The sequence below is a fragment of the Varanus komodoensis genome, unplaced genomic scaffold (assembly GCF_004798865.1).
Source record: "Varanus komodoensis strain SLA01 unplaced genomic scaffold, ASM479886v1 scaffold1, whole genome shotgun sequence".
Lineage (NCBI taxonomy): Eukaryota > Metazoa > Chordata > Lepidosauria > Squamata > Varanidae > Varanus > Varanus komodoensis.
In genome coordinates, this window is record NW_025335268.1 from 57,059,952 (window position 1) to 57,072,089 (window position 12,138).

The following is a 12,138-nucleotide window of genomic DNA, read 5'->3' on the forward strand; positions in this document are numbered from 1 at the left end:
AAGCCAGGTCAGGCTGTGATCTGGGTGTGGAGCTGCATTTTTGGGGTTTTTCTATAGAGTTTCAGGAATGGTTCTCTTGTGTGCTGAAACTGCTTGTACCACTGCTTTGTTCTGGATCTGTGTCACTGAGTGCTAGTGAAAGTGGTACTAGACACTCTTCATTTATCTTTTGAAAAGTTTCCTATGCCATTAGAAATGTTACAGATTCTCTAGTCATGTGCCTCCAGATGGCAAAGAATTCCAATTTTACTTGCTTTTGCCTGAAGGTAGCCTGATACGAAAAGAAAATTTAATAAGCTTTAGCTTTTTCTATTGGCCTTTTCTATAACTATTTCTATTTCTATTTTTCAGTGAAGAACTGTGAAACTTTGGGGCTGAGGAAAGGAAAGCATAACTTGGTCTTTTGAAGATGTGCTATTAATCATGCATGTTCTTTCACATGTTGTTTACTCCAGTTGATTTGTATTTACAGGAGAAGCTATTATTTTGCTTGGCATGTTCATTTGCTTTTAGCAATCTGGAATCCAGACTTCTTCAGAAGACATATTGTCATGCATTTGGGGTCAGTCTAATTTAGTTTTCAGAGGTCTCTGAAAGTGATGGGGGTCTTGAGATCCCAGAAATAAGCCATGGTGATTTCCTCTGCTGCTGGTGGCCCATAGCTTGTTCTAGCTTTTCAGGGTGGCTTGTACAGCACCCCAGCCATGCACATGCACTGGGATTTGAGGCCATGACAACCTGCACCCTGTGAGGGGGATGATGCTAATTATGCAGCATGTGTGGGGAAAAAAACCCTTCCAGTGCAAACCTGCAGGGAACTTCTGAATGAACCAGACTCAGGAGCCCTTCCAACTATGCAATTCTTTTTTTCGAGATTTCTGTAAGCTGAGCTTATCCTTGCAGACGCCCGAGGCAGCACTTCTGAAAGACCTTGCAACTGATATATCCTGCAATAAATCGGCTGATGTGCTTTCATGGGAATTGGGGTGGCCCAAATAAGTCTCATTCTTGGACTTGGATGACTCACCCTTCATCTTCCTTTCCCCATTAAGGAATGTGCCAATTAGTTCTGTGGGGAGAAAAGCAGGAGCAGGCTAAGTCTATGATGGGGTTGGCAGGATTGCCTGGGGAACTCCTCTTCCTGCCCCATGCGCCAGTGGCCAGATCTCTGGACAGTGTTTGTCCTCCTGTCTGAACCCGGCAAGGGGGCAGATGCATTTATAAATCACCCCTGAATCCACAGCTTTTTCTGGGGTTACAGGGTGCTCTGTGAACTGCTCCTTTCACCCCTTCCCTGGGTTCGGGTGCCACAGTGAATTATGCCTGCTGAGAGCAATTGTGGTAATTTGGCAGTAAGTGACTGACAAACCCCAGACAGTCATGTGAACCTACCCAGTATGTCTAAAAGGTGTCTTTGCTGCAAAAGTTTGGGAAACCTTGCAGCACTGATTTCCTCTAGACTTCTGATGGAGCAGGACATCTGCCCAAGTACTAATACCAGGGATATTCATCCCGAGCACAACCTGCATATACAGGTGATACTTTTTTCCTTATCAAATCTACTCTGTTTAGTCTTGCTAATCCCTGCTTTGAAAGGAGCTGTTCTAACAAAACTGAGGTGGGATGCAGTTTCCCTCTTTCCATGTAACTAGAGTCTTGCGAAAGGGTGAAAAAGATGGGGGGGCACTGGGAACAGTGGGGGGAACACTAACTACGGGAGACTCTTATTGCATGGGGGGGAGTTCCTACTCCCTTTTGAGGAGCAGCTTTGCTTTCTTCCCTTTACAGCTCTTGGTTTGACAGGAGTCAAGAGAGCACCAAGTAAACAAACACACCTCTTTGAAGCTGCTCTGGGCCAGTGCCCATGGGGAGTGCCTTTTGCACTTTGATAGCAGACACCTGCTGGGACACTGTCCAAGTGAGGCTTCCCTTTGCAAACCTTGGATGTGCACACCCCTGCACTTGCGTAAGAATGATACGTATTTTAAAATCAACAAAATGTTTGTGGCAATTTCTTGTGCTTAAAAGGGGGGTGTTGTCACTGGGGAAAAGGGAAGGGAAGCCACCCCAGGTGCAAAGGGCTTGTGGCCACAGCAAGGAGAGGAGATGAAGCAGCTTTAGACACTGCCTGGCACATTGGGTGAAGGCCCAGTGGGGAAAGCAGGGACAACCCACGAGCTCAATTGTCTGATGGGTACACTGTGGATTGTTCCATCGAGCCATATGGTGTAGCTTATTTGCCACAGGTAGATACGTAGTCCCAAATCATGAGAACTCTCCCATTACTTAAAGGTCTATGAATGTTATTTACTTGTTTCTTTTATTATAGTCATACCCTGCCTCTTTACCTGCAAGGGACCCAAGGCAGCTTATACAACCCTCTCCATATTCCCACAACAACCCTGTGAGGTAGGTTAGACGGCAACTGACCCAAGGTCATGCAATGAACTTTTTGGCCGAGTGTTGACTAGAGCCCTGATCTCCTTATTGCCAGTCTACCACTCTGAGCACTGCACCGGAGTTTCAGATCCAGCATCTGTCAACCGTACATCATGTCAATTAGGCAGCATGCAGCTGACTCCTCATGCTCCTTTGCTCTGGAGTAACTCTGTAAAGCCCCTATTCATATCATAACCTGATAAATCGGGAGGGGGGTGGTTAAAACGTATCTCTGCTGTTTACTGCCTGAAATTAATCTTATCCTGTGGGGAGCTCTTTTTTTTCTTGAAGTCTTTATTGGTATAAATGAGAAGGCAAGCTATGTGGGGAAATTCCTGGAGCTCATGTTCATCAGCGTCAAGATAGTTTTAGCCCATGGATATGAATTGTTTTGAGATGTATTTGCCAGCACTGAAGTCAGTCAGAAATTAATAAAACAAATGATGGCAGAGTACTTTATTTTGCATGCAGAAAGGTCTCCAGTTCAATCCAGGACATCAGCATGTAGGGTTGGAAAAACTCCCGCAAGGCAGTGTTGGCAATACCAGGCTGGAGCCCGAGTTAGCACAAGGCAGTTTCCTATGTTCCTACCCTCTACTCCCGCCTTTCTTCCTAGTTGCTCTGGCTGGGGTTCCCTCATTTTTTGACTTGTCTCTGTGCCGGGGAGTTAATCCTCTTGACTGCTTCTCCAGCTCTCTTGCTTGGCTCCAGCTACACTGAGAGAGAGAACGCAAGTTACCTCTTTGATGCTCTACCAATCTTGCAGAAGACAGTCCAGAAAGGGGGAAAGTGTTGGCATCAATGTGCAGGAGGATTCCGGGACTCAGGATATATGGGCTAATGACTCCATGGGGACCTGCCCTTGCTAGCATAAATCAGTTTTCATCATTTATTATACAGCCATTCGTCTAAGCACTGCCACTGTGCATTCGGTTTGTGGAGGAATGCCATTTCCTGACTGTGAAAATCCAGTGGTTGCTTTCTGACATGTTGCAATACTTTGATAATTAACTGCAGGTTTCACCTTCATTGGAGCAGGGATATTGCCAAAAGCTGTGTGTTGCTACAGAAGAATAAATATTGATGCAAGACAGCAATTCCCCTTTTTCTTTCAAACTCATGTGGACTTACCATACTGATGAAGAGAGCTCGTTTCTCATACTTGAGAAGTGGAAGTGGGGGATAAAAAAGAATGACGCTATAATGAGATAAAATGTCCTTCCACTGCAACTTTCTTCCTCCTCTTTCCTTGGCCCTGTGTGTATAAATGCATCAGTACCTAAGTGTTCCCCTCTCCCGTCATTCCTTAAATTATATACTGCAGGACTGATAGAATTTTACATTCTTAAGGGAAGCACAATTGAAGAGCCTAAACCACTAACAAAATGCTATCTCTAGTACAAAAGGCCCTGCTGCCCAAAATCCAGTAGGTGGCTTCAAAGAAATAAGCTCTTGTTTTGTAACATGAGGACAACAGACCTAGCTCAGAGATGTTATAAATAAATGCTTTTGAAAATGTTTCTTCATAGTATAGGCTTCTCCTCTAAACTTGCAGATCTGTGGCTTTTGTCTACCAGATATTAATGCTTGCAGTGTCATAACACTCAAATTGCTTTGTGTCACGTTACTATTTTTTTTTAAATAAGGCGGCAGCAGGCATTCCAGTTTATCTGGCTGCCTGCAGCTCCTCTGCTGTTGTTCAAAATTGGGCTTTGCATCGTGCAGAAGAAATCAGTGGAAACCTGTTGTGATAGCCACCCTGCAGAATTACTACTGGCTGTTCTGGCTAGAACTGATGGGATTTGCAAGGCGAAACACCTAACAGTGCAAGTTGTTCAGTCCTGGGTTCAAGTTTACTTTGGATACTTTAAATTCAAAGAACTGCAGTACTTCAATTCTAATACCTCAGGTTCAAGAAAAAAGGTTGGCTCCTGTTCAATTTTCATGCATCTTGGTCAGGTTCACATGACCAAGGCAGGGTTGACGAATTATGGGATGGGGCTGTTAGCTCTGCCATCACATTTCTCTGATTATCCTTGCTGCTGCAGCTTGCCATGCCAGGAAGCATGGCTTGTTTGAGGGGCCAGCAATTCTCAAAATAAGCAATGGCTTATTGTCTTCACTCCGATTGTGCAAACTGGCCCAATGTGACAGAATCCAGAGCAAGATCAGTGAAAAAGAATCATAAAACTGATTGCCAGACCAAATGAGCCTTCACATTTTATTTAATCCACCTACAGCAATGTAGAACTGCCTGTTTTTCTTATCAGGCTGTATCACGCTCCCAGTTGTGAGCAGCACAATAGTATGTTTACTGCACGGATCAGGCTGTTGATCGACTACCATTCCCATCTCTCACCATTGGCCTGCCTGGCGGGGACTGATAAGAAGTGAGTCTAACACCATCTGGAGGACCACAGGTTCCCTAATGTTGGTTTAGTCACACTAAGGGATCAACTCAGTTAGAATTTAAAATATAGAAGAAAGTATTTCTAAATTTTTACATGGCAACGTAAACAGTAAAGCCTGTAATGCTTTTGTTAAGCCAGGGGTGGGCCACTTCTGGCCCTCCAGCTGTTTTAGCCTTTAACTCCCATCATCCTTCACCATCGGCAATGCTGGCTGGGGCTAACAAGAGTTATAGGGCAAAGGCCCTGGAAAGTCAGTGTTGCTGACCCTTGCTCTCTTGTTTAAACTATTTGAAAGTGTCACGATCTCCCTGGCCATACGGCTTTCAGGCCGCTCCTGACTTAAGGCAGCATCAGCCATGCCATGGGTAACCCACAGAGGTCATGGGAAAAAGAAGTCATATTCCCAGGTGACATTGCCCAATCAGTATTTTTGAAGCCCTTAAAGCATGAAAGTGTCACTCAGAGAAGTGTCTTCTAAAAAACAAGTTTCATTTGTCATGATACTGTAACTTGTTTTGAGTTAATCACTATTAAATATTGGATCCTGCTAGCCAGGGAACTGGGGGATTTCTTAAAGACCTTTTAGATTCTCAGGAATGATTGTGCTGAAGGAAATCTAAGTAGGTCAGGTGGGGAGAGCCGGGCCTAGATACAGCAAATAAAATTTGAACAGTGCGATCACAAGTGCAGCCTTACTTCCATGTAAATCTGTACAGTGGTACTTTGGCTCACGAACTTAATCCATTCCACGACTCTGGTTGTGACCCAAGTCAAATTTCCCCATAAGATTCAATGTAAATAAGGTTAATCCATTCTGGCCCCGCCGAATGTGGTTGTGAGCCAGTTTTTGGTCACGAGCCAAGTCAAATTTCCCCATAAGGTTCAATGTAAACAAGGTTAATCCGTTCTGTAACTATTTTTTTTTAAATCAGAAAACTTTGAAACAAAGTGACAACAACAAAGTACTGTACAGTACAGTGGAGAACACTAGCCTGGGTGCAGGGGAGGTTATTGTTTTGAGGGAGAGTCCCCCTCCATAAGGACATTGGGTAGATCTCTTTCAGGGGTTTCTTCTCTTTGTCTCTTAGCTGCAGGGTCAATTTTGGTGAAAAATCTGTCTATAGTTACTTGATTTTTCCCGCGCTGCATAATCCTCCAGAAATGGGAGACCACGTTATTGTTCATCAGACTCAACACTCTGTTTGTTACATTTATGTTGGGGTGGTGCTTGTCAAAGAAACCCTGGCATGGGCGCGCTCCTGTAGGAAAGAGGGGTGCAATCTCAGCCATCTCCCCCCCTCCAACCAGCGAGATCGCGGCCATCTCCCCCCCCCCCCCCCCGAGTGGAGATGGCCAGGATCGCAGTTGCGTTCGTGCAGGGAAGAGGTACGTGATCGTGGGTGCGCTCCTGCAGGAAAGACGGGTGCAGCACAGCACAGCCATGATCACGCACGTCTTCCCTGCACGAACACGACTGCGATCGTGGCCCTCTCCCCACTCGGGCAGGTGGGGAGATGGCTGCGATCTTGGTCGCCACCCAAAGCGGAGTTCGTGACCCAAGTCAAAATTTTCATGAAATTTTTGTTCGTGACTCAAGGCGTTTGTGAGCCAAGGTACCACTGTATACTGGACTGCTGCCCAAGACTGCTAGTTTTGGAGACTTCCAAAATGAAACTGTGCATTTAACTTGGGCCCCACTAATGGTGAGCTATAGAAACCAGTGAACACTACATGTACGACATGTGATTCTAAACTTTAAAAACAGAAGTGGGCAAGTCTGGGTGGTCTGAAGGCTCATTTCCTTAGCTTGGACTCCCCAGGAACCACACTCCTGCTGAAACACTGCAGTGGCAAAAACGAAAACAAACAGAGGAACAAAAACAACACCAGCAGTGTGGTGAAAAACCAAAATAAAAAGTCAAAAGTGCTACATTTTGCTCTAAAACTGAATTTGGGACTTTGGAATTTCTGTAGTGGTTTGCTGCTGGATTTTGGTGGCAAACTGCCCATTTCTGCACTATCAAATTTCAACGGACTGGCCAGGGCTGCATGGAAGATCACTGGAGGTTGGATCATCTGGGCTTTGTGTTCCCCACTCCTGTTTTTTTTATATATATAATGTCATGTTGCTGTATTTTGTGGTTTTAAATGCTGTGAGCTGCCAGAGAACTTTGGCCATTGGTTAGTGTAGAGATGAAATGAATCTCTACAAGTCAGGTGAGTCACATATAGCACAGAAACAAGTGTTATATTTTTGAGAAAGTTTTCACAGAACTTAGGAAGAGATGGGATTGGTGGCAAGGTTCAGAGGATTCTGTAACACAAACACAGCATTGAAAATAATGCAATAAAATACTTCATACAGACAGTATGTTTGGCTCACAGGGTGATTAGACAATCTCCTTTAATTTTCATCACTTGCACATTAGTCCCCAGTCATCCTGTTGAACTAATTTGATGCTCTGGTTCATGTGAGTTACAATATAGGTCTGTATTAAGCCAGAGTCAAACATCTGTTCACCAGCAGCTGTCTCAAACAGATGTTTCACATAAAAGTTTCATGTGGCTGCGGTGCCACCATGCAATAACATTATTACTATTATTAATACAATAGCATTATTACTATCATTATGAACTATAATACAATGACCACATAAACACAGAGTGCTGAAAGAACGGCCTGCTTAAAACCATCTCGGGCTCAATCCTGTGCATCTAACTCTCATTACTTCCAGCATCTCCAGGACGGCCAAAGCAGGGACTTTCTGATTAACAGCTTAAGTAGCAGTCCCATCCTCACTTCTCTGGAAGAAGATCTAATTGGATTTCGTGGGATTTGCTTCTGAGAAGACATGGATAGGATTGCACAGTTGCTACTACTGCCACAATAATGTTATGCTTATGGGTGCCTTTATTGGTACTACACAGCACAAAAGCAACATTGTTGGAGGACTGATGCTATAGGACTCTTCTTCCTTGCTTATTCAAGGAATAACTGATTTTGGAATTATACTCACATACCTCTGTTGAAACCAATGGGGTTTTATGCATACATCGACATATGTGCAGGGCTGCAGCTGCTTCCTGCTTTTCATTAAGAAAAAAGAACCCTGTTCTTTAGTATTCTGCTTGAATATCTCCCACAATCCTAAAACAGAGGAACTTGAGAGTTAAAAACAAACCCAGATGCAGTATGCACGCTCCATTTCTGAGCAACCAATACTGTTGCTCCCTCTGTATTTTCAAGAATTAATTTTGTCTCTTCTGCTGGAATGATTTTCCAAGGGTAGTATTTTCATTCTTTACTAACTCATGCAGGGAAGAGACCTAATTGCATTTTCCCATAGAATTTACTTTTTCTCACTGGGCTTATATGAAAAGTAATTATATTTTCTTTGCCCTCTTCCTTGTATCCATTCCTTTTAACCTAGGTTGGCTTTGTCCTCGTTTCCTCCAGGATAAAAGACCTTTTGTCTGGTTCAATTTATCTAGCAACTGTAATGCTTCAAGCAAGTGCTGGTTGCCAAGAGAATACAGGAGCATGATTACAGGAATATGGGGAGCTGCCAATGGAGGTCAGCCATTGGTCCATCCAGCTTGGCATTGGCCTTCCCCAACCAGATGCCCTCCAGGTATTTTTTACTTTCACCCCCCAACAAAGCCAGCCCACATAGCCAAGACTCAGAAATTCTGGGAGCTCTAACCCAAAACATCAGGGGCACATCAGGCTGGGGAGATAGGAGGCTTTTCAAGCCTTGCCTGGAGAATCAGGGGCTGAACCTGAGACATTTTGCAAAGAAAACATGTAGTGCTGCTGAGCTGCAGTCTTTCCTTGGTATGATGGCTGAGCAAGGTGCAAATGGCCACATTTCAACAGTCAGTGTATCCGACTTAAAGTTTACATCACAGATGATTCTGTGATTATTGCTATACAATCATGTCATTACCTTTCCTCCCAACCAGGAAAAGCAGGAAGGGATCCCATCTCATTCTTTTACTTGCTATTCTGTTTCTACAGGTCAGTAGTTTTACAGGTAGCTTTTCTTTATGGAGGAGTTCTTTTTTTAATTTTTATTAAGATTTTTAAACTAACACTAAAAATATCAATCATCAAATACATCAGACGCACTGGGTCAGTCCCCTACTCATGTTTTTTAACATTCCATAGTCATATTCAAATCCAATTTATGATAATTTAAAAACATATTTAAAACTAAGCCAAGTCCCGTTTCTCTAGCCAATAATAGAAAGAATCCCAAGTTTGATAGAAGTCAATATCTTCTTTCTCTTTCAGTGATAAAGCCAATCTATCCATTTCTGCACAGTCCAGAATCTTTTTTAGAATCAGTTCATCAGTGCGTAGTTCCTCACTTTTCCAGTATTGAGTGAATGCAATCCTCGCCGCGGTGATTACATGTAACATCAAATACATTTCTTGTTTACTAATGTCTTCTGGTATGATGCCTAAAAAAAAAACTTCAGGTTTAAAAGCTAAAGATTTTTGTAACATTTCCTCCAGCCATTTATGTATTTTAATCCAATACTTTTTCACATTGTCGCAAGTCCACCACATATGGTAAAAAGTACCCAATTTATGTTTACATTTCCAACATCCATTTGACATATTTGGAAACATCTTAGCTAATCGATTTGGCGATAGGTACCATCTATAAAACATTTTATATAGGTTTTCTTTATACGAAATTGCCAATGTTACCTTAATATTTCTCTTCCACAGCTTTTGCCACTTTTCTAATTCAATACTATATCCAAAATTTTGTGCCCATGTTATCATAGTTTCCTTAACCTGTTCATCTTCCATTTTCCTATCAAGTAAGAAATCATATAATCTTTTAATCATTTTCTCATCTGATTTAAGCATCACTTGATCAAACACTGTTAATTCCTTATAAAAACCCCACGCTTTACAATCTTTAGCATACCTCGATTGTATCTGCACCTTGTGCCACCAAGAGATATTAGATCCCTGTTCTTGTGTTTCTTGATCTAATTTCAAGCCTCCATCCTTATCCAAAATATCATCATATCGTATAATCCCTTCAAAATTCAGTGTATTTGGATATACAAAAGCTTCCATGGGTGAAAGCCATCTTGGTAATTTATTATACAATTTTAACTTTAACTTTTCCCACACTGACATTAATGATTTTCTGATATAGTGACTTAAAAAAGAGCCATGTGACTTAGCCTTCTCGTACCATATATAAGCATGCCAGCCCATTTGCAAATCATGTTTATGGAGGAGTTCTTAAACATTGTGCCATAAGCCACTGAGTCTGGTTTGCTTCTTTGCAGGTGACAATGCCTAGTTTTGCATGACACGATAGCCCACTGTGGGTATGCAGTGGCTTGTTTCTCCAGGCTTAGTAGCATGGGCTGTTCTAGGCACTGTTGTACCACAAAGGGGTTGTTGTGTTGTCTGAACCAGTAGATGACTGAGTGGATAGTGGGTATGGGGAACTGAATCCACAGCCCCATGGCAAGAGTGGTAAAAGCCCCCTGTGGGGTTACCAGAGGAGCACCAGTGCAAGCTATCCCCAAAAGACCCAAGTGTGGTGCTTGGGAGTGGCACGCAATAAACTCCTCTCCCCATTTTTTCCCCTTCCCCACTTTTATTTGCAGAGACCAGAAAAGCTGGCTGTCAAGCTGGCTTTTGCAATCTCTATTTTGACAGGTATGAGCAGTCCCTTCAAAATGTCCTATTGGCATGTTGGAGGGACTTACTATGGTTTCCAAACCATTTTTTGTTATTTCTTTTGCACCTGCAAATTGTCACAAATAGAGGCAGCAATCAATCCCCCCACCCCCAAATTTGGCTACATCTCACAAGTGTCAAAGTGCTAGCTGCCAGATGCACCCAAAGTGTTTGGGGGAGTTTGCACCTCCATCACAGCAAGATCCTCATTTCCCCCTCCCCATTTAGTTCCATTTTGTCCTGAAAATGGACAAAGGCAAAAGCCTATTCTATCCTCTTTTTCAAGGGAAAGAGGGTTTCAATAGCTTGGAGAGGTAGCTGTCAAACTTGGGACACTTTAAAAGCTGGGGGGGGGGGCGGTGAATAAGACTTGGGTGTTATTGGACTGGGACATGTAATTGTGGATATTCCCAGTCCTAAACCCCATTGAGGGCTGGCTTTCTGGAAAAAAAGAGGAAAATGCCATGGTATGCTCAAAATGGCTAATTGTGGAAGTGGGCAAACCCTAGATATTGACCCAGACAGACTCCAAATAGGTTTTGCTTTCCTTACAGATGTCTAGGCTAAGAAACTCCCTCCCTAGCAAGGCTTGAATAGTCCCCCTCCTGTTTTAGATAGAAGCTGTTTATATTCCATCAAATTTTCAGTATTGTTTGAAAAAAGATGTCTCCTTTGCCCATTCTGCTTTCATTATTTTGTTCTGCCAGTTTTTTGCATTGTGTTGAGACTGGTTTCATCATTTTTAATTATTTTATGGCAAGTTGCTTTGGGGCCTTTTTACAGCCAAGAAGCTGAATGCACATTTTCTTATGCATATGTGTAATTAAGATACATTACATTGCTACAAATTTTTCTAGTAACTGCAACTCAAATACATTAGATTACCAGTGTATAGGTTTTCACTGCTCCCTCCCTAGAGTGCCTTCAGTTTTTCCTTACACTTGGACTAAAGAACTGAGATTCCCCAAACACAGGGCAACAACTAATTGCAGCAAGAAGCGAAGCACCAATGAAGGTCGAGTTAAAAATTTCACGCAGCTGTTGTAAACGCGCTTGCGAGACTTCCATTAGGATGAATGTAACTCTCAGCCCGTCCCATGCAGACGTTCGTCGGGCGCTTCCGAGTCTGGGGACAGCAGGGCCCGCGCGCCTTTCGGCAGCCGCGCGACAGGGAGCAAAGGCGCGGTGTTCGTCACCGTCGTCCCTGCAAGCAGAGAAAGGCTTCGCCTCAGCCTTTCCGCCTCCCGCGCAGAGCGGGAAAAGTGAGACGCCCCGCCGAAGAGCCGCCCGCGCGGGGCCGCACAGACTCCGGGCCCGCCCAGCTCCCTCGCCTGAGCGATGCGCGGCGCGCCGTCCTCCGCCTGGCGGCCGAGAGGCGGCGGCTCAGGGGCTCCCTCCGCGTGGCGGCGGGGGCGGGCCTCCCGGCTCCCAAACTTTTCCGACTAGCGCCAGCTCGGCTCGGGGCCTTCCAGCGCGCCTGCCCCGGCATGTGTCCTTCCGCAAGACACGTGCGCGGCAGCGGCAGCCAGGAGGAGACGAGAGCGGCCGTCCATCGCTCACCCGGGCCCCCCA